The 24,456-nt window shown below is 41.1% G+C and overlaps 1 protein-coding gene across 5 annotated transcripts in view; it reads right to left on the bottom strand.

Annotated features, from left to right (window-relative positions):
- Window positions 1-24,456, bottom strand: part of RGS17 (regulator of G protein signaling 17) — a 94,351-nt gene that overhangs the window by 61,812 nt on the left and 8,083 nt on the right. Inside the window, exon 1 of one of the 5 annotated variants that reach the window (XM_042445968.1) lies at window positions 24,172-24,194. The exons of 3 other annotated variants lie outside the window; for them this stretch is intronic. The gene's annotated coding sequence lies outside the window, so the exon portion shown is untranslated. Of the gene's footprint in view, window positions 1-24,171; window positions 24,195-24,456 lie in introns of those variants that run through there. One more of the 5 variants, XM_042445970.1, reaches the window with a different exon arrangement.

Here is a 24,456-nt window from a genome sequence, read left to right as displayed (position 1 = left end):
GTCATCTGCTTACACCCACACACTGATGCTTCCTATTCCATGATCAAAGAAGAGGGAATCAAAGCAGCACTTGAATTTATAGGATGTGTGTCTTGTCATCTCTCCAGACCTGCATATTTCTCTAAGTTTTTTGTTTACAGCGCTCATTCTCCTAAGTGCCATATTATACTGTCAGGAGTTCATGGTGCCTTCCAATATTGTAAGTACAAAAGCCAAATGTCACTCTAGGTACATCTCACTTCAACCTCTGAAAACAAGATAATACCATCTAGCACATCTAACAATAGCAGACTAATTTGGGGAACCTAGGACAGGGAGTCTTGGAGATGCCTCATCAGCAGATGCCATGAGTCGAGATTGACGTGAAGGCAGTTAATAAAAACAACAGGGCTGTTTATGGGGAAAACACTACTTTGTGCCCTCAAAGAATTGCCTACTATTAGCTACTACTATCAGTGCTTGATACTGTTGCCTCCCTCTTCCTAATAACAGGGGCACACCAGCATATACATTTCCTACTGTCCTCAAGTACAAGCACCATGGCAAGAATATGCTCTATGTGTTTTATCTTTACCAGACATTCTTTGTTTTCTAATACTAACCTATGACAAATCTTTGTTGCCATTTTGTCTTTTGGAAAGATTTTTGGGATGCCATTCCAAAAATACGTATTAGCATGATCTGAAAGAGTCTCCATTCTTTAGGTCTAGAGGCCTGAGGTAAGGCCTAAAGAAGATGACTTTTAAGTCATGCTGGGAAATTAACTTGGCTACAGTGAGCAGGGTTTTAATGCACACACACACACACACAAATACAAGCTGCCACTGCACCTGCTTCCCATTCATCCCCCTTTCCTCATAAATATAAATCAATAAAGGTTGCTGAGTGTATTTTAATTTCAGTTGGTCTATAGTGAGCCCAACCACATCCATAAACATTCTACGAAACCTTGTAAACCATAAAAAAAAAAAAAAAAGAAAAAAATTCTGGTCCATTTAGTAACACTCTGCATCTGAGCAGATCTACTATTTATGTTGTTGTGTAAGGAGGTATTCAACATCTACTTATACAAGAAGTTTGCTCGGCAGTTTAATGGCTGCTGAAGTGTACCCAGACAGCTTCACTCCCTGTAATCCCAAAAGTCACTGACAGTCCATGGGAAAACACTGGGAAAGCCCCCTGATATCACCAGTATTCTGGCTACCTCCGTCCTACTTTCGCCAGCATTATACAGGACTTTGTACATAGTCAATAGCAGAATTTGGTAGCCTTAATTTGGGGGACTATGGCGGTTTAATTTGGGGGACTATGGCTGCCCGTGTTTGCTGCGCGAAGGAGCTGCAGCGGACAAACTACATGGCTTCTCCGCGCAGCAAAAAGAACCTGCAAAAAGTGGGTTCTTCTTGCGGTGCCACTGTGATGTTGCAAGGCGCCAACAGCGCCCTCCAGGCATCACAAGGGCGCTGAGATGTGTGGACGCTAGGCGTCCGTCACATCAAAATGGCAGCACCCATCTGTATAGGGCGCCGCCATTTTGACGCCCTCATAAGGGCAAGGTGTGTCAGGAAGCACTGCCCCTCGTGCATAACGACAGCGCCCATAGGGCCCGTCCAGAATGCGCCAATAGTTCCTCAAATCCCCCTGCCACCATGTGGTCTAAATAAAAAAAATTTCCAGGCTCTGGGGTAATGTCTTTGGTCCTGATTGCTTTGTGTTTATCTGGAAGATTCAAAATTCCACTGAGCTTTATTTTCGTTGTACTAATTCACAACTACACTTAAGGAAGTCCAGAGTTTGAAATATAAACTTGTCCATGCCACAAAACTTCTCAGCCTTGAATGTGCCATAAAATGCTCTGAGATCCTGCATAGACATGATCACCATTTAGCAAACCAAAACTTCATTGTTGTGTAGACAAATTTCTTTCACAGCAGGTTTCTTCTTCCCTGAACAACAGGTATGGTTTTGGGTTTAGGGTATCACCTCCTAGTTTTCCTCCTCCTCCTTCTTCTTCCCTGAAACTGATTTCTAGAAACTACATGAACTGCAAAATTTTGAGAGCATTTTCAGGCAGATACTACCAGACTAAACCCATATATTTTCATATATCACCTGACATCATTGTAGGCAACAGAATTAGAGAAAGAGCTCAGTGAAGATATTGCCACATCGTAATAATGCTATAACACAATGGTGGGTGGTCCTCAGGCCAAAATTAGGGCTTGGGAGCACTCAGCGACCGCATGTTCTTGAACCCTAGTTTGTAATGGCGACGCTATCATGGTGGCCTCCCATCCGCACAGGGGCTGCCATGATTATGCAAGCACCGGGCAGCGTCCAGACGTCACTGGCAGGAAGTGGCGTCATGGTGGCACCCTTTCCCGCTTGCGTCACTGCAAAAAAGAAGCTCTAGGCAGCTTCTTTTTGGCAGTGCATCATTGCCATGCCATCTGTCGAGCCCAAATGTTTACTTATTTGGTGCAAAGTACCATGTTAGTGTATTTTGCACCCATCTTATTTTGCAAATAAGTTTTGGAATTCCATAACACAATAGCAAACTGCATGACCTCACTTAAAGACTAAATAGAAGGGTTTATACAGTAAAGAACTTGCGTCATGTGGATGCTACACCCCAACTCTGCCCCCCCAAACTGGCCTTTAAGACTGGTCTTCAGAAGGCCTTATGATCCAAACTATTATTTCTAGGCAGAAAGTCCCTACTTCAGTCCTCGTGAAATAATCATAGAATCATAGAGTTGGAAGTGACCACAAGGCCCATCCAGTCCAACCCCCCTGCCATGCAGGAACTCACAATCAAAACATCCCCTCCCTGCTCTCCTTTGTCCAGCAGTCAAAAACTGTTCTTCTCTAGCAGGCTTTTAATACATAATTGCACCTAAGGAGGCTTCTTATTAGGATGTTTGTTTTAATATGTTTTTAATGGTTTTATATTTTTCACCTAGTATTTTAAAGGATTTTACATTTTGACTTATATGAATGTGACGTTTTAATTGTGTTTAAAAATTGTACTGTTTTATTATCACTGTTGTTTTTGAACATCTTTTGTGAGCTGCCTTGGGTCCAATTTGGGGGAAGGTGGCATATAAAATAAAATAAAATAACATATGCAGTAATTATAATAATATCAACAATGCATGTCTGAGAAAAGAAACACCTGGGTTGGGGAATACAACTATGATTCTACTAGTGATAGGTGCTCTGGGATAATTCCAAAAGGACTGACAAACCATCAGAATGAATTTGCCATAGAGGGGATCACAATAACACAATTTCAAAAGACAACGCTGCTGGGAACATGCCACATTATCTGACAATATCTTACTGCTTCCTAAACTGTTGGATAGAATTTATCACTGATGCTTAAATTTCCAGTCAGTAACACCTGGTAGGCTGCAAAACTGATGATAACAATGATGATGGTGATGTGTAGCAAGCAAATATAATGCATCCCATTTATATTATAATTTGGAACATCAAATACTGATCCCACATGAAAAACGTGTCAGCCATATGAAAAACGAAGACAGTGTAGTGAAGTGGTTTGAATGTTGGACTAGTATTCTAGGAGACAAGTGTTCAAATCCCCATTGAGTCACCAAAACCTACTGGGTGGCCTTTAGCAAGTAACACTTACTCGTCCTTAGAAGAAGGAAATGTCAAACCTCCTCTGAATGAATCATGTCATTAAAATCCTATGAAAGGGTTTCCACCATAAATTGGAATTGACTTGAATGAACACAAGAACAACCAACATAAGACTGCTTAAGAGTTGAGTCTAAGCTATAGCCAAAAGTGACTTGAAATGAAGGGAGGGGTATGAGTGAGGCCACCTCACCCTCCATGAAATTAATTGAGTAACCATAGGCAAGTCATTGTCTGAGCCTAAGTTATCCCACATGATTCTTCTGAGGAAGAAGTGTGCCATGTGCACCTATTTACTCCACTCTGACCTAAATGGATAAAGGGTAGGGTACAAGTAAGAGGCCAATAAAGTACCAGAAAGGGCATAATACCAGCTGGTCCACTGTTTCATATGCTGGTAAAACTCCTTTTATAACAAATTATAGCACAATTGTGTTATGTGTGTACTTTTATTATAAAGAATAGATGTGCCTTGTAGAATAAGGTTCTTGCCAGGAAAAGCTTTTACCCTGGAATTCTGGCAAAATATATCATCATCCCTGTTTCCAACACCAATAGTTGTCTGTCACATTTAGGTCTCATGTCTGAAAAATTGAGAATAGGTATCTGTTGTGAGGCATTCACACAATTTGACAAGATTTGGCATCATTCATATGTAAATATTAACATTTATCACATATTCACTGTAACATACATTTAGGAAGGTAGAAAACATATACAAATGCACATGGATGAAATTTAAGCCCATTCCTGGCATAGAAAAGTTGCACAATTTAGACTTTAAAAGTACTTTTTGGAATCACACAATTCTCTTGCAGGAATAGTAGCCACAAGAACCACAAGAAGAACTAGCCAAATACTTGTTATGAATAACCTCACTTGTAAAATTTCATACTTTTCCAGTAAGTGGCAAGATTTTGATATCTGTAAACCATATTTAACTGATTAAGTATTCTTCCCAATTGGAGATTTAATGGTTTGCTCAGTACTTCACTACTTGTTGTGCAATTGGTTCCCTTCTTTAACTAAGAGTAAATGACTGCATTTTCTTCTCCCATCATCATCTTCTTCATGAGAAGGAAGAAAAAGAAGGTAGTCGGATATTCACAAATGATCCACAACTGTTTAAACAGGCAGAAACTATGCTTCCTCTAGCAGAGACAGAAAACATTTCTGAGTGCGCTTACCCATGCTAATTAAGTCTTTTCTAGCCTAAGACTGCACCTCTGAAGGTGGCCAACAAAATGGCCTACAGAAGCACCTAATACAGCAAGATCCAACGTATTTGGAAGCATATTTACTTCTCATGTGGTAGATAGATTTTAAAGTGCTTAACAGTTCTGCCTGTTTTTCTGTTAATTTATTAAATAGGCAGCTAAAACAAATGAGCAGTTCCATAATCCCAGATAAGGAAAATATAACATTCAACATATGTCATTCAACTATGTGCCTTTCCCACTTTTAATACAATAATCAGATTTCTTCATGAGTGTGTGGATTTTTAAAATAAACGTAAACCTGTGCTTGATATGTTATGAAGTAAAAGTGTGTATCCCTGGAAAGCCTGTGAAGATGAGGACTGGAACACCAAACAATATGGTTTGAAATGGTTGTGTAAAAAAAAACACCAAAAATTCCAAAATCTCAAAACATGATTAGAGAAAACCATCTTATTGGTAATGGCTGTTTGGCTTTTGTGCAATAACTGTTTTAAAATTTAAATTGCTTAATTATTTTTAATTTTATATTTATAAATTTTAATGCTTTTGTACTGTTTTTAAATTGTACTGTTTTAAATTTGTTGTTTGTCACCTTGAGTCCCTATATTGGGAGAAAGGCGGGGTATAAGTAAATAAAATAATAAATAGTAATTACATTTTGAATAGCCTATACATGGCTATTCAAAAATCCCCACTGAGTTTCCAGGTAAGTGGTTATAAAATTGTATCCTGAATGAATTTCCCAGGAAGAGGAGAAAGTAAAACTGCTGGTTGCAGGTGGCAATTTGACCAAACACTTCTATTGGTCTGTAGGCAAGCTCTTCACCATGAGTGGGAAAACTCTTATGCAGTCCTTAATCTGATTTTAAGCAGGTAGAGGAAATAATACAGTGAAAGTTGTAGGGTGAGAGGTTGATGAATGGATGAAATTATAGAAAGATAGAGGGGACCCACTGTAAATGATCATATTTCTGTGCAATCTGGTCTTCCTGCAATGGCTGCCTGGCCATGAAGGAAGACATCAAAAGTGTGTGGGGGAAGAAAAAGGAGACAGGAGTACCTCCACCTAGATCTGGTTCCCATCCCATCCAGCATCAGCATATGCTCCCGTTGTTATTGTTGTTGTTGCTGTGTGCCTTTGACTAGGGTTGCCATAAGCCAGGATCTCCAAACCAGGACAAATGTAGGACAAAATGTTCAAATGTAGGACACATTTTTATAAAAATGGAGGACACACGAAAAAATTTGATGATTTTTTTAAAAATGTTAATCTAAATGCATGTTTCTAAGGCATGATCAAAATGGAGGACATTTTGGCATTATTCCTAGACAGATGGCAGAAATGGGCTTCCCTTTCTGGCCATATTTATATATTTAATAATAAAAATACAGTCGGTCCTTCTTATACACGGATTTTTTATACACGGATTTAAGCATACACAGTTTGAAAATGTTCCAAAAAAGTATAAATTTACCTTGATGTTCCATTTTTTATTAGGGACACCATTTTGCTATGTCATTATACTTAATGAGACTTGAGCATACACGGACTTTGTTATACACGGGGGATCTTGGAACCAAACCCCAGCGTATAACAAGGATCCACTGTAATGAAAAAAAAATAAAAATCAAGACGGGGTGTATATATTTAATAATAAAAATAATGAGAAAAAAATAAAAATCAAGACGGGTGTATATAATTAATAATAAAAAGAATGAAAAATAAATAAAAATCAAGACAGGGGTGTATATATTTAATAATAAAAATAATGAAAAAATAAATAAAAAACAAGACAGGGGTGTATATATTTAATAATAAAAATAATGAGAAAAAAGTAAAAAAGCAATAATAAAAATTAATAAAATAAAAATAATAAATAATAAAAATTAATAAAATAAAAAAGAAATAATAAAAATTAATGAAATAAAATATAAAACAAGCAATAATAAAAATTAATGAAATAAAAAAATAAGTATTTTATATTTTTAAAATTTAATTAAAACAAACCAAAAAAAAAAAAAAAAAAACAAGGCAGACCTAATGGCCACTGACTCACCTTTCCTTCTGCTCCCCCCCTCCTCCTCCTCCTCCTGATCCTCTTTAGGCTCACGCGCGCACGCGCGCAGGGAAGCAGGGCAGGCGCGCGCATGCAGGGAAGTGGGGCAGGCACGTGTGCTGCCGCTGGCCCCTGCTGAGGCCCGGGTGGCACACACAGAGGAGCCTGTCCCCTTTGGCCAGCAGGCCAATGGCTGGCTGGCAACAAAGCAGGGGACGAGCTCCTGCTTTAGAGCCCCCCGCGCGCGCGTGCGGGAGGCAAAGCCCTGGCCCTGGTGCGGGAGGCGTGATGGCGGAGGCGGCAGTGCTGTTGCCGCCGAGAAGGAGGAGGAAGGTGGAGCCAGAGGAGGAGGTGGGTTGGCACTGCCCACCACTCCAGGAAGAGAAGGAAGAGGTGGGTTGGCGCCGCAGCCAGCCGCATTAGCGGCAGCGGCAATGGCCGCAGGAGCAGGCCCCGGACCGGGACAAATGCATGGGTGGGGGCCAAACCGGGCCATGACCGGGAGGGGCCCCCAAAAGCGGGATTTTCCCGGCGGCAACCAGGATATGGCATCCCTACCTTTGAGTCATTTCTGACTTATGGTGACCCTAATGTGAATCTATAACAGGGTTTTCATGGCAAGATTTGTTCAGAGGGCGGTTGCCTTTGCCTTCTTTGGAGGCTGGCAGAATGTGACTTGCCAAAGGCCACTCAGTGAGTTTCCATGGCTCAGTGGGGGTTGAAACCCTAATTTCAACACTCAGACCACTATATCACACACTGCAAAACAATGTTTCCAATTCCTTTAACTGCCAAATGGCCCAGAAGGATACTATGATCAGTGGTGTTAAATGCTGCTGTGAGTTGCAGCAGAACTAATAGGGATGCACTGCCACATGCAATTCCCAGAACAGACTGTCCACCAAACTAGCCAAGTTTTTTTATTGTCCCATAATCAGATTGAAAAGGATCTAAATAATCAGTTCCATCCAGAAAAGCCTACAGTTCTGCTGCTACCTTTTCCTCAAGACTTGGCTTTAAAAAGGAAGAACAGAGGCTGGATAAAAGTTATCTAGGGTACAGAGTTTTAGTAAATACTTCAAAAGAAGTCTTATAAATGCTTCTTTCAGGAATAAAATCCTCTTTCAAAAGAAGCATTCAAAACATTGACCACTCAACAGGCCAGTCCTTCTCAGACAGCTCAGATTAGCTACAGCAGACATAGGTCTAACAAACAAGTGGTTTGATTTACCTTTCTAAATAATTTCTCCACATCATGAAATTGAATAAATTGAAACTCGTCCATCAAAACAGCTATGTTATCTCAGTCATCTCACCCAAAATCTGCCCTCAGTATGACATCAATGTCATAAAAGATCTGAGCAATTTTCTTTACAACATGATTTGTAAAAACAGCAGTGGGTTTCTAAAATCATAGAATCACAGAATTATAGAGTTGGAAGAGACCTCAAGGGCCATCAATACACAATAAAAGCAGCCCCACCAGATGGCCATCCAACCTCTGTTTAAAGACCTCCAAAGAAGGAGACTCTACCACACTCCGAGGGAGTGTTTTCCACTGTCGAACAGCTCTTACTGTTAGGAAGTTCCTCCTAATGTTGAGGTGGAATTTCTTTTTCTGTACAGGTAATTTGAATCCATTGCTCCATGTCTTATTCTCTGGAGCACCAAAAAACAAGCTTGCTCCATTCTCAATATGATATGCCTCCAAATATTTAAACTATCATATCACCTCTTAATCTTACCTTCTCCAGGCTAAACACACCCAAGCCTTCTGCTGGATACATTCCAGCTTCTCAACATCCTCCTTCAGTTGTGGTGCTCAAAACTGGGTGTAGTATTCCAGGTGAGGCCTGACCAAAGCAGAATAGAGTGGTACTATTACTTCCCTCAATCCAGACACTATATTTTGGGCTGGGCTGGAAGACAAAGAACCCTCCTCCAACCACCATCTTGAGGGGGAGAGAGGCCAGGCCTGGAAGACAAAGAGCCCTCCTCCAACCACCATCTTGAGGGGAGGGCCTGGCCTGGAAGACAAGAGCCCTCCTCCAACCACCATTCTTGAGGGGAGAGAGGCCTGTGCAATTTTTGTATTGGTTGCAATTTTTGGTATTGTGTTGACAATTTTACTGTACACCGCTATGATCATTGCGGAATAGCGGTCTATAAATAAAAATTATTATTATTATTATTAACATTGTGTTTTTCCCATTTTTGAAACAAGTCAAACAGCTGATTTTCCACAGCAACAATGCTCATAATATGTGTGCTAAACTGAGCTAAATTTGTGGCCTTGCTTATTGTTTGTGCTTGTTAATGGAAAAAAACAATGTGTAGTGAACTTACTCTTCAAAATGAGGCAAATCAGCATCCATCCAATGTCTACTTACCTTGCTTGAGCTTTAGCATGGCGTGAATTAAAAGGGAGCAGTGTGAAACTTCTTGCCATGAAGAAAAATTTATATAAATCAAACTATTTTTGAGTGAAAAGGCAATACCACCAAAAAAAATCTTCACCACTGAATTTTTCATTCACTTGGTGAACCCCATCCTTTTGCCCAGATATTACTTTACTTGTCAAGGCATGCACTAAAAGCACCAGAATTGTGTAGCCTGAATCTTCTCATCTCAACCTTGGTACTTTTCTCTTCAAATAAGAGAGCAGATCTGATGCCAGAATGTTCTGTGTTTTGAGATCCCCTGCTGAGAAGTACAAAACAGGGAGGCACAGCATACCACATTAAAGATAGTGTTGTGACCTAGGTCTAGAATTTCTGAGACTTGTTTGCTTTTTGTGGAAGTCTGAGCTTCAATATTTGCCCTAGGTGCACAAAGCTCGACGTATGTATGCTCTTGCACTGGTAGGACATTTTTAGGGGTGGACAGCTAGCTGCACTGAATATCCAGTTCAGCACTGCAGTAGTTGCAACAGTAGTTGGAACAGGGAATAGGTTGGGGAAAATCCAGAGTATCTCTGAAAAGCACATTACAGGCATACCTCTGTTAACAAAGCTTCTGGCAATGGAAGGTTTCTTTATGTTGGGACATCCCTTTTGCTTCTTGTCCTCTGTCTATACTGATTTTTTTAGCAGCCTTGCCATAGGAAGAATAGAGAAACACAGGGTTTTTTTGTGTTGGGCTGCAGCATTATAGAAGCTATGGAATGCTCTTAAACACATGAGAGTGCCACTACATTGGAGACTTCTGATGACAAATCTGTACTTGGGTCAAGAAGCAACTGTTAGAACATAATATGGAGAAATAGAATGGTTTTCAATTGGCAAGGGGATTAGGCAAGGCTACATTCTATCACACTACTTGTACAACTTGTATGCATAAAACATATGAAGAGCAACCTTAGACACAGGAAAAGGAACAGTAAAAAGAAGAGGAAGGAACATCAACAATATGAAATATGCTGATGATACCATGCTACTAGCAGAAATCATCACAGACTTAGAATATCTATTAAATAAGGCCAAAGAAGAAAATGCAAAGGTAGGCTGAATGCTGAACATAAAGAAAACAAAAATAATGACCATGTAGTATCTACACAGATTAAACCTAGACTATGAAATAGTAATTCCTGCACCTTGGATCAAACATTGACCAGAATGAAGACTGCCATCAAGAAATCAAAAGAAAATTAGGAATCGGAAGGAAAAAATTCTAAAGAGTAATGATGTACAACTGAACGCTAAAGTTAGAATCGTCCAAGCCATTGCATTCCCCATTACAACATACAGGTGCGAGATCTGGAGAGTAAAAAAAGTGGATAAGAAGAAAATTAATTCATTTGAATTGTGCTGCTGGAGAAGAGTACTAAGAATACTTTGGGCAGCCAAAAAGACAAAGAAATGGGTCCTTGAACAAATCAAGCCTGAGATCTCCCCGGAAGCCAAGCTGATCAAACTGAGGCTGTCATACTTCAGCCACATAATGAGAAAGCACAACTCATTAGAAAAGACAATAATGCTAGGGAAGGTGGAGGGAAGTTGAAAAAGAGAAGGACTGCAAGTTAGATGGACAGACCTTGTTAAGGAGGTCACAAGTATGAATTTGCAGGACCTAAGCAGAGCAGTGGAGGACAGGGGGGCTTGGAGGTATTTTATTCACAGGGTCACCATGCGTCGGAGTCAACTCAAGGGCATTTAACAACAGTAATGATGAAGTAAAAGCTTGAGTTAGGAATGAATGAGATTCTTTTCTGGCCAACCTGAGTTTGCTTGCTTACAACAGACAAGGTAAACAAACAGTAGTTGCCTCTAGAATGCCTTACTGAGCAACATACAAAGAGCAGATAACTCTACTTCCTCAGATACCCCCTCTTAGCACATTAAAATAGCATAGATCTATACATGTGGCCACCAAGATAATTGAAATCATATGGAAGCTGGATGCTAGGGAAAGAAAAAGTCATCCCTGTATGTATTTTGAAAGAAACTTTTGAATGATTTCTTCAAGCTTCACAATGTTTTTGTTTACTTATGCAAGCTTTATTTTACCTGGTTGTTTTATTTTACATTTGCATATTGTTAGTTTTTGATTAAAGGTTTGCTGAAATATGTCAAACTGGTCTTCATTTTTGTGGTGCATGCACTTATGCATATTCCTTACATGTTATTTCTACCTCTGATACCAAATTTTCTATTAAAGAAATAAGGTGCAGGAAGACATCTACTTTATTAACTGATGTATACTTGCACATATTTGCTGTGAGTAAAAAGAGATATGAATGGCAAAGGAGGGCTACCTCAGGGCTTGGAGCTGAATGTGACTCTTCTTGGGGACCCAAATCCAGCTCTCTGGGGTTCCCCAGAAGACTATTCTTCCAGCTTTTGTATGGGCTTTCCCTCATTCTAAAAGCTTTGTTAGTGGCAGTAAGAGCTTGAAGCTCAGCTATCCTGATATTTTTTGATCACCTTCTTTTGTCTGTGGCTCACTGTTGGAATGTGTCCCTCCAGAGCCTGTCTTACATTGAATTACTTATCTTTGAGACAATGAAATATCTAGTTATTTTAAAGCATTGTAACTAAAACAGTAACTAATTACTCTTCGAAGTACCTTTTCAAGCTCTGGAGTAGCTGTGAACCATTGTCTCTCTTGTGATTTAGACAGCCTATCTAGGCAACATGACAGTCTTTTAAATTCCAAAAAGCATATTGTGGTAGTACCTTTATTTTGGCAACTAAAAAGGGCACAAAATTATTCAAGTTTTTAAGACCTTTTACTCTCCCAAAAAAGCAAGCAAGCAGGGAGAAGGACTTGTTCTTGAAGCCATGTTGTCTTGAGATGTCATTTCCAGATGGAAGGTTTTTCAAGTGTGAAGCAAATACATTAAACATAACAGCACTAAAGCTTCAAGCATTGACTCCTTGTTTCAGCAAGAGCTACAACATAAAAACTTAATGATCATTAAAAAAACTCTCCTTCAGGAAAAAAAACTGACAAATTAGAAAGCTCCTTCCTTCATAAGTACTAATGTTATCTAACTAGTTTTATTTCAGCCAGGCCAGAGTTTTATTATAACATGTTTTCTTGTTAACTCTTCAACATCAGTATTCGGAAATGGGCTTTACATTTCCATACAGTTGTACAAAGGATTATAATGAGGTGCATGAGTGCAGAAGCAGAAAATGTGGTTTTTTTTCATACTTTATTCATGATGATTTTGTGGAGTGATTCCTGATTGTGTGTATACACAGCCATTTCACCTGCGGCTCTGGTAGACAGGTTTGCCTGGGTCTTGCATTTATTAGAAACAACTGCAAAGCCTGTTTAACCACACAGGACAGTGGACAAATATATATTTCTTGCAGAAGGCATTCCTTTTGCAGGGCCAAACTAGACAGGGTGCTAGTCATGCAATTAGCAATGTGGACTTGGACCCAATATGGATTAGAAGAGCTCCAGTGTACAGAGTTGAAAGAGTATCAGTACTTTCCTCCACACTGTGTTTCCAATCCAGAGTTGTTCCTCTGCCTCTTTGAATCATAGAGTTGCATGAGACCACAAGGGCCATCCACTCCAACTCCATGCTGTACAGGAACACAGAATCAAAGCACTCCTGGCAGATGGCCATCCTACTTCTTTTTAAAGACCTCCAAACAAGGAGATTCCACCACTCTCCAAGGGAATGTGTTCCACTGTCGAACAGCTCTCACTGTTAGGGAAGTTCCTCCTAATGTTGAGGTGGAATCTTTTTTCCTGTAGCTTCATCCATTGTTTTGTGTTCTAGTCTTTGGAGCAGCAGAAAACAAATTTGCTCCATCCTCAATGTGACACCCCTACAAATACTTAAACAAGATTATGATATCACCTCTTAACTGTCTCTTCTCCAGACTAAACATAACCAGCTCTGTCAGTCTTTCCTCATAAGGCACAGCTTCCAGACCCTTCACCATTTTGGTGGCCTTCTTCTGGACACGCTCCAACTTGTCAACATCCTTTTTGAATTGTGGTGCCCAGAACTGGACACAGTATCCTTGGTGAGGCCTGACCTAAGCAGAATTGAGTGGCACTATTACTTCCCTTGACCTAGCCACTATATTTCTATTGATGCAGTCTAAAATTGCATTGGCCTTTTTAGCTACCACATCACACTGTTGATTCGTATTCAACTTGTGGTCTACTAGGACTCCTAGATCCCTTTCACATGTAGTCTTATTAAGCCAGGTGTCCCTATCCTATATCTATGCATTCAATTTATCCATCCTAGGTGCAGTACAGTCAGCCCTTCTTATACACGGATTTTTTAAACATGGATTCAAGCACCCATGGTTTGAAAATGTTAAAAAAAAAAGTATAAATTTACCTTGATTTTTCATTTTTTAAAAGGGACACCATTTTGCTATGTCATTATATTTAATGCGACTTGAGCATACATGGTTTTTGTTATACACGGGGGATCTCGGAACCAAACCTCAGCATATAACAAGGGTCCACTGTACCTTGCATTTCTCAATGTTGAAATTAATTTTGTTAGCTTTGGCCCAGCTTTTTAATCTATTAAGGTCATTTTGAGTTTCGGTCCTGTCCTCTGAGTGACCCCTCCTAATTTGGTGTCTTCTGCAAATGTGATAAGCATGCCCTGTATTCTTTCATCCAAGTCACTGATAAAGATGTTGAATAGTTCTAGGCCCAGGGCATAACCATGTGGGTCCCCGCTAGTCACTTTGGTGAGAACCCTTTGGGTTCGGCTAGTCAACCAGTTACAAATCACACTGTCTCGTCCACATTTTACTAGCTTGTCTGCAAGAATATTGTTGGGGACCTTGTCAGGGACCTTATTGAAATCAAGATATGCTATATCTACAGCATTCTCTTCATCTACCAAGCTGGTAATTTTATATAAAAAAAGTAGATCAGATGACTTGTTTATCAGAAACCCATGTTGACTTTTTTTTTAAATAATGGCATTGCTTTCTAAATGTTTACAGACTCACTGTTTAATTATCTGCTATAGAATCTTTCCTAGTATTGATGTCAGACCAACTCGACAATCATTGCTGGGATCCTCTTTTTTCCCTTTTTGAAGATGGGGACAATGTTTGCCCTCCTCCAATCTGCTGGGACTACTCCTGTTCTCCAAGAATTCTAAAAAAAATATTGCCAGTGGCTCTGAGATTACACTCGTTAGTTCATTTAATACCCCTGGATGTAGATCATCTGGTCCTGGAGACTTAAATTCATTTAGATTAACCAAGTATTCCTGTACTTCCTCTTTACTTATTCTGTGCTGCATTTCTGCTTTGCATCTACTGTTTGCATTGGAAGAAAAGCTTCCATTAGCACCAATCTGGATTTGTCTTCCAATGTAGAGAGTAAATCAATCTGGATTTCTCTTCTCTAGCAAAGAATAAGAGGGGGGAATTCAGATTTGGGACCACAGTAAGAGGGACCAAACCTCTGTTAACCCAGAGAGGGTCCCAACTGGGCCCTAGTAACAGTGGTTTGAGCATAGGACTAAGACTCTAGAGATCAGGTTTGATTCCATGCTCAGCCATGGAAACCCACTGGGTGACACTGGGTGAGTCACACTCTCTCATCCTCAGAAAACCCCATTATAGGTTCGCCTTAGGGTCACCATAAATAAAAAATGACTTCAGGGTATACAACAACAAAACCTACACTTTTTTAAAAATCCAACTATATAATTACTTTTACATGAGTTGTATCTTGTTTAGTCTGTCCCTCAAAACATTCAACACAATTAAAAAGAAATATTATCGCCATTCATATTCTCCAATTGCTCTTGGTATGAAACAGCCATAGGAATATATTTGGCAAAGCTAGTTTGAACTGGGAACACTCTAAATGGGTGTCAGCAAAATGTTACAATCTGCTGCCTGTCATAATTAGCAGTTTTGTGGTTATTGAGAATGCTGAACTGAACGAACTCAGTGACATCTGTTGAACTGGCTGCCTCCCCTTAGACCCAGACTGAGATTATTTCTCTCTCTTTCTCTGTTGGTGTTTTAAAGATGGTAGCAAGGGGCAACTGAGTGTGGAAATCAGACTGCATACTTTGTTCACTGGATAAATCTGGACAATTTATTGGAGAGTTCTGTCAAAAGATAAACATATATGGAAGAACAGGACCATTTTGCTGGTTAAGTCATGAAGAGAGTGATGATATGGTGGGGTTTGTCAAACAAATGAATGATCTACTACTTCCATTCCAAAATTTGCAGTAAGGCTTGAGGCATTACCATACAAATACAACACCAGTTTTAAATATCTATAAAAGTCCATTACTAGACTTCATAATTTATATTCTATTACTATGCTACACCTCTCTGTACATTCAGGATAGAAAGTTGAGTTGTTGTTGTTTTAAAATCACATATAGGAGAAACCAAAAGCTTCCCCGTTTAAGCTGAGTGTTTTGAATGTTTAACTCTTTAGACGTGTAGGTTTGAATTCCTGTGTATTCAGTTAATCTTCAAACAGGATTGTCAACCCACACCCCTTTTTTTAATTGAGACACTTCTCACCTTTAATATCTATACGGCAGGCAAGTGCCACATAACATTGCATTGGAAATAGCTGTGCCTATTGAATGCAGGTAGGGCACATAAGGGAGGAGTGTGTTTTCATTTGCTTTTGAAGACTTCAATTGTTGCAGATTTTTTTGAGGTGGAAAGAATCAAAAGTTTTAAAAACATAGAATGCACATGAAAGTCAAACTGATATGTTTTTCACTATCACTATCTGAGTGTTTGATAGTGAGCTATGGCCTGTTACAGACACGCACAAAAAATAAAGCTGCGCTTCGAGTCACAGTGGAGGTATGGTGTGTTCCCTAATGATGCAATGCGTCCTAAAGTCCAGAAGCCACAGCAAAGCCATGCTCCAGTCTGGAGTGTGGCTTTGATGAGGCGGATTTGGACGCGTAGACGCATGCATCATTGAAAACACCATACGATCCACTGTGACTCGAAGCAGCTTTTATTTTGGCTGTCTGTAACAGGCCTATGTTTAGCTATGAGAAAAATCTACACCACAACCATTCTTCTAAATGTCTTGATTGTTAGGAACAATCCGAATTATTCTTGTCATCCCACTTTTTTCAGCGGCTTTGCAAATGTTCTCCTCTCTCCTCTATTTCCACTCTGGCAGCTTGTCAAGAAAGCCGTCAAGACGGATCTCTCCGGCAGGCCTTTCCAACTTAGTTACCCTCCCCAGATATAGAGATATTTGTCCCATCATCTGTCTATTTCCCCCCAGCAATGTTTCTGCCTATTTTTGTTTGTTCAATGTTTTTTAATGTTTTAATATTATTACTGTTTAATTCTGTTTTAGTACTGGGAATGGGGTGGGGGTTTGGTCTAGGCTTTGATTTTTTAAACTCGATTGTAATTTGTTGTAATTTTATGTTGTAACACGCCCAGATCTTCGGATGTGGGCGGGCTAGAAATAAATCTATTATTATTATATTATTATATTATTATATTATTATTTCTTCCACTTTTCCCCTTTTATCCCCAACTTACTTGCATGTTATGAAATGAGCTCAAAGTGTAAAAGTAGTTCACACCTCAGCTAACACATCAGTGGGAAGAGGAGATGCAAGGTGGCAATCTTGCTCTTCCAGTAGGCTTGAGCAAAAGCAAATTGCTTTAGCCTCCTAGCTGGTGTATTTTTCCTTGTTAATAACCTTTTTGCACTTGATCACACTTGATGTTGTTGTTAATGACATAACTCTCATTTTTTCACCTGTGAAATGTTGCAGTGTATGCAACCAACACCCTTCCAAGGCAACCAAAGCCATCTTCTTGCCAAAAACGAGGCTTAAAACCAGATGAAATGGATCAAGACAATCAGATAACTCAGGACCTGCTTGGAGTCGCAGAGGCTACCAGACATTGCTAATACCTCCACTTCACCATGGGACTTTGGATACTTGTCTAGGAAGCCCTTTTAACCAAGTCCTAACAACTGACTCCTTTAACGGTGTAGACTCCTTTATGGCTGACCATCCATTCCTCCTCCATTTCTGACCCAAGAAGGTAAGAATTTAGAACACAGGCAGTGGCTCTACCTTCTCAAAGGATCTGTCCACATTCTTGGGCTAACGAAATTGACAAATAACCATTACTGTTGGGCAAGCACAAATCTAAGTTGCATTTACTTGAATGGTATCAACTGTTGAGTCCAACGTGGAGACAGATCTGAGTGCTTTTTGCAAAATGTTGAGGAAATTTTGTTACAATGGCTTTTTGCTGGTCAGAATGTAATATACCTATGACCACTTCAAACAGTTCTGCCAGATGGCTCTTGCAGATAACAATGATGGCACAAAATTACCACTAGCAATTTTCTCATTCCAGAGATCAACAGGACTTTGACAAAATCAACCTGTGAAATAAAAAGAAAATCCCCAAAAGCCATCAGAAATAAACAGTTTGGATCAAGCAGCTTTCTAGGCAACCATCTAATTGGGTCCCACATTCAAAGTTAGAGGTCTCTAGAACACCCCAGTCTAGAATGGAGATACACAAGGCACTAAGCAGACCAAGGACATTTCAGACTACTATTTTGAAATACAAGGTTCCTGAATCTTCTTCACGTTACATCAATCAGGACTTTAGAAGACTGGCAAAAAGACAGGAGCATAGCAATATGCTCCCATCAATTCGCGCAACAACCAAAGATTATCACACAACATCACGATTATCACACAATTATCCTGTGAATAAAGAAGATTGTACATCGCTTTTTATTCATGGATTGTCCAGGGAATAAAAACGGTCTAGAATGCTCTTAATTCAAGGGTAATCATGAATCGTGGCAGCACTGTGGGATGACTTCACGTCTTTTTTACCGGATAAAGTCCCGGAATCACAGAATCAAGAAGGGGCCTATGAGCATCAGGTGCAGCCCTCTGTTCAGTGGCAGAACTTCTGGCATAGAAATCCCCAACAGGTAGCGGTTTAGCCTGCTTTTGAAGGACATCCAGAGAATGAAACCTCACCACCCCTCTAGGTAATTGGTTCTATTGCTGAACCACTCTGATACTAGATATTGCGTGCTTGATAATATCTTTTGCTGCTTGCTCCTCTGTTTCCCATTGTCTTTCAAATGTATCCCCAGTCTCAAAGGCAGAATATACCAAGAGACTTTAAGACAGACTTTGGCCTTTTTGCTGACATACTGCTTAGCTCTTCCTGTTGGAATTCTAGCAGTCCCCTGGAGAAAGCCATCTTCATTAGCCCAAATTAAGCAGGACAAAGTAACTTCTATAACTTCCCAAGTCCCAGGGTTCCAACCAAGAAGAAATGGGAATTGGGTTCTAACAACTGCCCTCTACCATGGGATCACATATGCTGGCAGGCAAATTGAAGACACACACCACAACACACAACACACAACCAGGAAGGAGTAAACAGTTGGTCATTCTTTTTCCTACTTTTTCGTCCCTGTCTTCTGCTTATAGTTATGAATTGTATGTCGTCTGTATGTAAACCAATCACCAGGGTCACAAGAAAGCCAGCTTTGAAGACCTGATGAAAACCCCCCCCCCGCCCACCCAACAACAAAGCTGGAACTGCGAGCTAAAAATGTTTAGAGAGCATTTTCTGGTTATGAACACAATATGTAATCCCATTATTCAGAACATGTGTGGTTCACCATACATAACAATAATAGACATATTTAGAACAAGAGGAAAGGACACCCACAAAGAGAGAGTGGCATAGAATTATTTAAAAACGAGAATTATATTCTTTTCAAGAGTGCTTAGTTCCCAGTAACAGAAGAAATGCGGCCAATCATCTCTTCATGCTTATTTAGCACTCCTAGTATTGGTATTTGCAGATATCAGAGAAATTCACAACTGCTTGTACCATTGAATGCTGTGGTAGTGATTAAATCTGTCAATCAATGCAAAAATTAACAAATAGGCAAGAAAGTTACATTTAATTTCGTTATAATAGTCTGTTACCCCATTGACTACCTCATAACAAAAGTTGGGTTCCTAGACTGTGGAAAATGTGCTCTCTTCTAATACTGATTCATTTAAAACGTATTTTTATCATTGAAGAATTTTTAATATAATTTCTTTCAAACAAAGTTTTTCAATGCAGTTTTGAAGCAAGTTCACCTGTATATATTCTCTGCACTGCAAGGACACAAGCTATGACAGACAACCAGAAAGAAACTGTGTGAGCACTGGCTGGATGAGAGTGAACAAGACAAATCATTTTGCTTGAATAATTTCACTGTCTCCTGACACTCATGCGCATTTTGATTGGAAGGCACAGGGGTTTCAGTGTGAGACGGCCCCTCAGGAAGATGCAGTTCCAAACCTATTGTTCCAGAAACCAGGATTGTGATCTAGAGTTTGTAACCTCTGAACATTAGAGCACCAATTTTCTTTGTCAATCGGCTGGACTAGCATAGCTTTGCCACAACCATGGCTACTGGTCCACACTGCCAGAATTTTAAAGAAGTTTGACATTGCTTTAAACTCATTGTTGCTCCATACAGATTTGAATGAAATCCAACAACAGGATCGAATGAAATGTCATAGCTGGTGACTGGAACTTGCCATAAAATCAATACTTGGACAATAGAAATCATTTCTGATCATTTTAAAGCCTAAATCTAATTGCATAATCTGACCTAGAGTCACACCACTGAAATCAATTGCTGATTGGTACTGTCACACAAGCATATATCTGTCTTGTGTGAATTTCTAGACTGTAATTGCGGGGACTAGCAATTAGAATTTAGGCCCTGTTGTTACTTCTTGTTGCTGTGTTGAAAATTAAGCATGGGACATTCTATGTCTAATAATTTAAGTGTAACTCATCGCCTACAGCATCAAGGGCTGTTACTCTTTCCTCTTTCTTTCTCTTTGACCTAAGTAACTACATGAGAAGACATTAGTTTTTCAAGTCCCAGAATTCAGGCTGCATGTTGTCTTCTGCACACATATTGGTGAAATATAATTTCACTGAACACTAAGAGGCTTACTTCTGAGTAAATATAAGCTTATAAGGGATCTTGCAGGGCCTGTTGAGACTAAAGCAGCTCTAGAAACTGAACCCGTCAATTATACACTGGCATGGAGTGTGGTGTATACCCTGCCACCCCTACGCCCAGCATCACGCTGCACCGCCAAACACACAGCGGGGGGTGTATCTCAGGGCATCTCTGTAGTGGACCACACGTTAAATTTTTTAAAACAAGGTGTGCGCAAAAGTAGCCAACAAGCCACTGCCACGACAGCAGACATACACTTTTCATGACTGCCACTTAAAGGGACGGAATTCAGCGCCAGCAAAGTCCGGATTGGGGTCATGTTGTGCGGTTGCTTCTGGTCCACAATCTGGTGGCCTGCAAAAGGTGCACAGGATCCACTCCAAAGTAGTGGTCTGTCAATCCCCTACACGGAAAGAAGAGGAAATTGGCAGTATGGTCACACCAAATGCATCTGAGGAGAGTAGCAAATGAAAGTTCCTACAAAAGCTCCTCAGCTGCCAATTTTTTCTTTTAGGGTTAGTCTCCAATAGGTGGTTGGTACAAATGGAACTTCTGTTATATGCTGGTTTGATTCCAAATCCCCTGTGGATAACAAAATCCATGGATGCCATCAAGTCCCATTAAATATAATGACATAGTCAAAATGTGTCCCTCTATACCAAAAAATGAAAATCACTTTTATATTGTTTGATTTATTTTGAAATTTAGGTACTTGTTTAAAAAACCCTATTTGTAAACCTGTGTATGCTTGACATCCGTGTCATAACAAATCCATGTATAAGAAGGGCCGACACTGTACAAGATCTCTCTTAATACTGATTCTATCAATAACACCAGCTATATTTTTGAATTCTAAGTACATAGGACCGTCTGCTTAACAAATGATAAGAAAAATGCTAGGTTTGGAAAACAGAAGCAATATGTAAAACTTAGGTACAGAAGAATGGCGTAATCACAAACCCTTATTGGCAACAATTTTCTACTAAATTCACATTTTTTAAATGTATATGGGGTGGATGTATCACACGGAGAATATCCATAGCAGTACATTATTAACAAATGAATACAAAAAAAAGTTCTGAGTGCAGTACTAGATATTTTGCCCAGGGGCCAAATCCAGACAAAAAACACCCATTGGTTAGGATTTTGCCATGCATATTAACTGACCAAACTGCTAACAATTGGGTTTTAACCAGGCATATTTTTGTTGCCTTGTGGGTAGAAGGGCTATACTACCACTGTTGAGACTAATCCTGCTAGACCATGTAATATTTAAACATCAGTGCACATAAGGAAAACTAAGAAAGATTAAGTTTGCAACTGCATTTGTATTAGTCTGAAAATAGCCATTTTTTTTGTCTTAAAACAAACAACAACAGGCCATTTACATTCCAATTTATAAAATTGCACAAATGCAGTGGTTCTGCCTAAACTAATTACGTGGCCTAAAACACTGACCCAACAGCAACCAAAGAAGATCAGACATGGAGCAAGGAATACGCAGAGCTAAGCAGCATACTCTCAATACAGAAAGTAAGTGTTGATTCTCCATTCCATGCCTTATTCTGCCTTTCTGAAGGAAGATGGAGACAGAACAGACACTCAAGCTATGATCCCTTCCATCAAAAGCAGCTATCCACACAATATACGACATGTCAATAACTTTGTTGCCTGTTGTTTGTTATGTGCCTTTCACGTCCTTTCGATCTATTGGGAACTCTCATACACTCGTCTCCAGAGTCTTATTCCAAAACTCAAACCCACCAGGCCATGCTGGCTCTAGCATCTGGCTAATGAGTCAAGCAATTCTGGCCAGAAAGGAAACAACGGACAGGTTGTCCCTCCTTCTGTTGCTCAGTCGCAATTTAGGATGAAATTGCATGCTGATTGGGGCAGCTACCTGGCTGAGTCATTTTAACACTTTGCTGTCTGTCCATCCCAGGAAGGACAGGCAGAGTGCTCTCTTGGCTCACTTCCTAGCTGTCAGTTTTCTCCCTTTGCCCACTCTTTCTTTTTCCTCTCAACCTCAACAATTTCAAAGTACAAGAAGCACCAGGCAAAAACCCCCAAGCCCAAACCCAGCATGGTCCATAGCCCTGATAGAACTGCAGAATCCAAGGAGAGTAGCTTGGGGGAGGGAAATCATCCTTGCGCGCCCCTCAGAAAGGCAAGGGAATGGCCCACCCCCACTCAAACCCCCCTCCTTCATTGTGTGCTCCAACAGCTCATCGCCACACTTCAGCAAGTTTTTCAAAGTGGAGGCCCAGAATGATGATGTCCATGAAGTGTGCTACAGTCCATGGTTAGGATGGGGATGGCTTGCTTTTCCCTGGCGCCCACCTGATCCCTCGCCTTTGTCAAAAGGCTCTGCCCACAGAAGGCAACATTTCAATGAGGGAGGGCTGGGAGAAAGAAACACAATGTGGAAAATCACAGCAAGCTGCAGGGCCAGGCCGCTTGCGCCATCATCTGGAATTAAGGGACCGAGTTGGTGGGTGAGAAAAAGCCCAGCAAGAGAAGGAAGGGAAAAGGAGCAGAGGGGAAGACCTCGTTCTCCTCCAACCTCTCTCAGAGTCAGGCCATTTCAAGGGGGCTGGACTTCCTCCTAGGACATCTAATGTGCCCTCCTCCACCTCTCTCCTAAGGGCCCATTTGGGGAGTGGTTTATCTTTGTCCTCTTGATATCTATATGCCCTTCTTCGTTGGGGGCTTGTGAAGGGCCATTTTGGGGAGTTTATTTATTCCTACATGGGCATTTTGTGCCCTCCTTAAACTCTCTCAAGGGCCATTTCTAGTGTCGTGTATCGTGTGTACATGTTTCCTCCTGGGCATACTTCTGGGTGCCCTACACCTACTGTGAAGGGCCATTTTATTTCGTTGTGGTGTGTGTGGGGGGGGGCTCGGTGTCCTTTCGTCCTGGGACATATGTGTGACCACCCCACGCACTCATCTCCGTCCCAAGGGCCATTTACAGAGTGTGTGTGTGTGTTTTCCTCCCGTGCCAATTGTGGGTGAGCCCTACCTCGTGCTCTCTACTACTCAAAGCCATTTGGGAGGGGGGTTTCCCTCTGGGCAAAATCGGATCACTTCCTTCCATCTTCCCCATCTCAGTAGCTCAGAAATACCCCCCACTCCCTCCTGTCTACAGAGAGAGAGCCCGTTCTTCTGCCTCTCCTGCCTGGAAAGTGTTGCATCTTTGGCTCCCCCGCCCTCCAGCATCAGCTCTGGCGGAGGACCCCCGGGGGACACACCAACACCAGCACCCACAACATACACACACTGCCCTGGGGCATGGAGCGGTGGGAATGCCATGGGCCCCTCCAAACCTCTCTCTCCTCCTTTGCGCTTTCCTCATCCATCCCTGACAGGGAAGCACGGCATCCCCCCTTCCCTCCCCGGGCTGGGGCCCAGGGCCTCCCGTGGGGGGGTGTCTCCCCCAGCCCCGCCCCTTGGCCTGCCTGCACTCCCTCGCACCTTGGCTTCCCACATCCCTCTCTCCGCTCTCTCATTCTGCCCTTTCCTCTCCTGCGTCCCTAGCTTCTGCCTTCTCACTCCATCCATCTGCATCTCGGATTTCTTCCCAGCAGACATTTGTCCTGTCCGAGGCTGAGTGTTGAGGAGATTGGCGAAAGGGGAAGGGGGCAACAAATAACAATAACCACAAAACAACACTTCATAATAAAGAAGGATTAGAAAACATAAACAGATAAGGGGAGGGGGCTGATTGTTGTATTGACCTTTACCGGCCGCGCCTGGCTGTCTCTGGGGCGCTTCTTGGAGTATCCCCGCCGCTGAAGCGAAGCAACCAAGGGCAATAGCTTCTGTGCCCTTAGCGGAGCTGCTTCCCGTGCCATCACGCCACAACTTCAGCACCCAGAGAGCGAGGGAAGGAAGGAGGGAGGGGAGGAAGGAGGAATGGAAAGGGAAGAGCGGTGGACAGCGAGTTAAGGAGGGAGGTATCGGATTTAGTTAGGCCTCTGCGCATGCGCTCCGCGCAGCGCTGGCCCGGCGGAGCAGCTGGAGTTTCC

The sequence above is a fragment of the Sceloporus undulatus genome, chromosome 1, assembly GCF_019175285.1.
Source record: "Sceloporus undulatus isolate JIND9_A2432 ecotype Alabama chromosome 1, SceUnd_v1.1, whole genome shotgun sequence".
Taxonomy (NCBI): Eukaryota; Metazoa; Chordata; class Lepidosauria; order Squamata; family Phrynosomatidae; genus Sceloporus; species Sceloporus undulatus.
The sequence above is the reverse complement of the archived record's forward strand: the minus strand, read 5'-3'. Positions and strand labels throughout refer to the sequence as shown.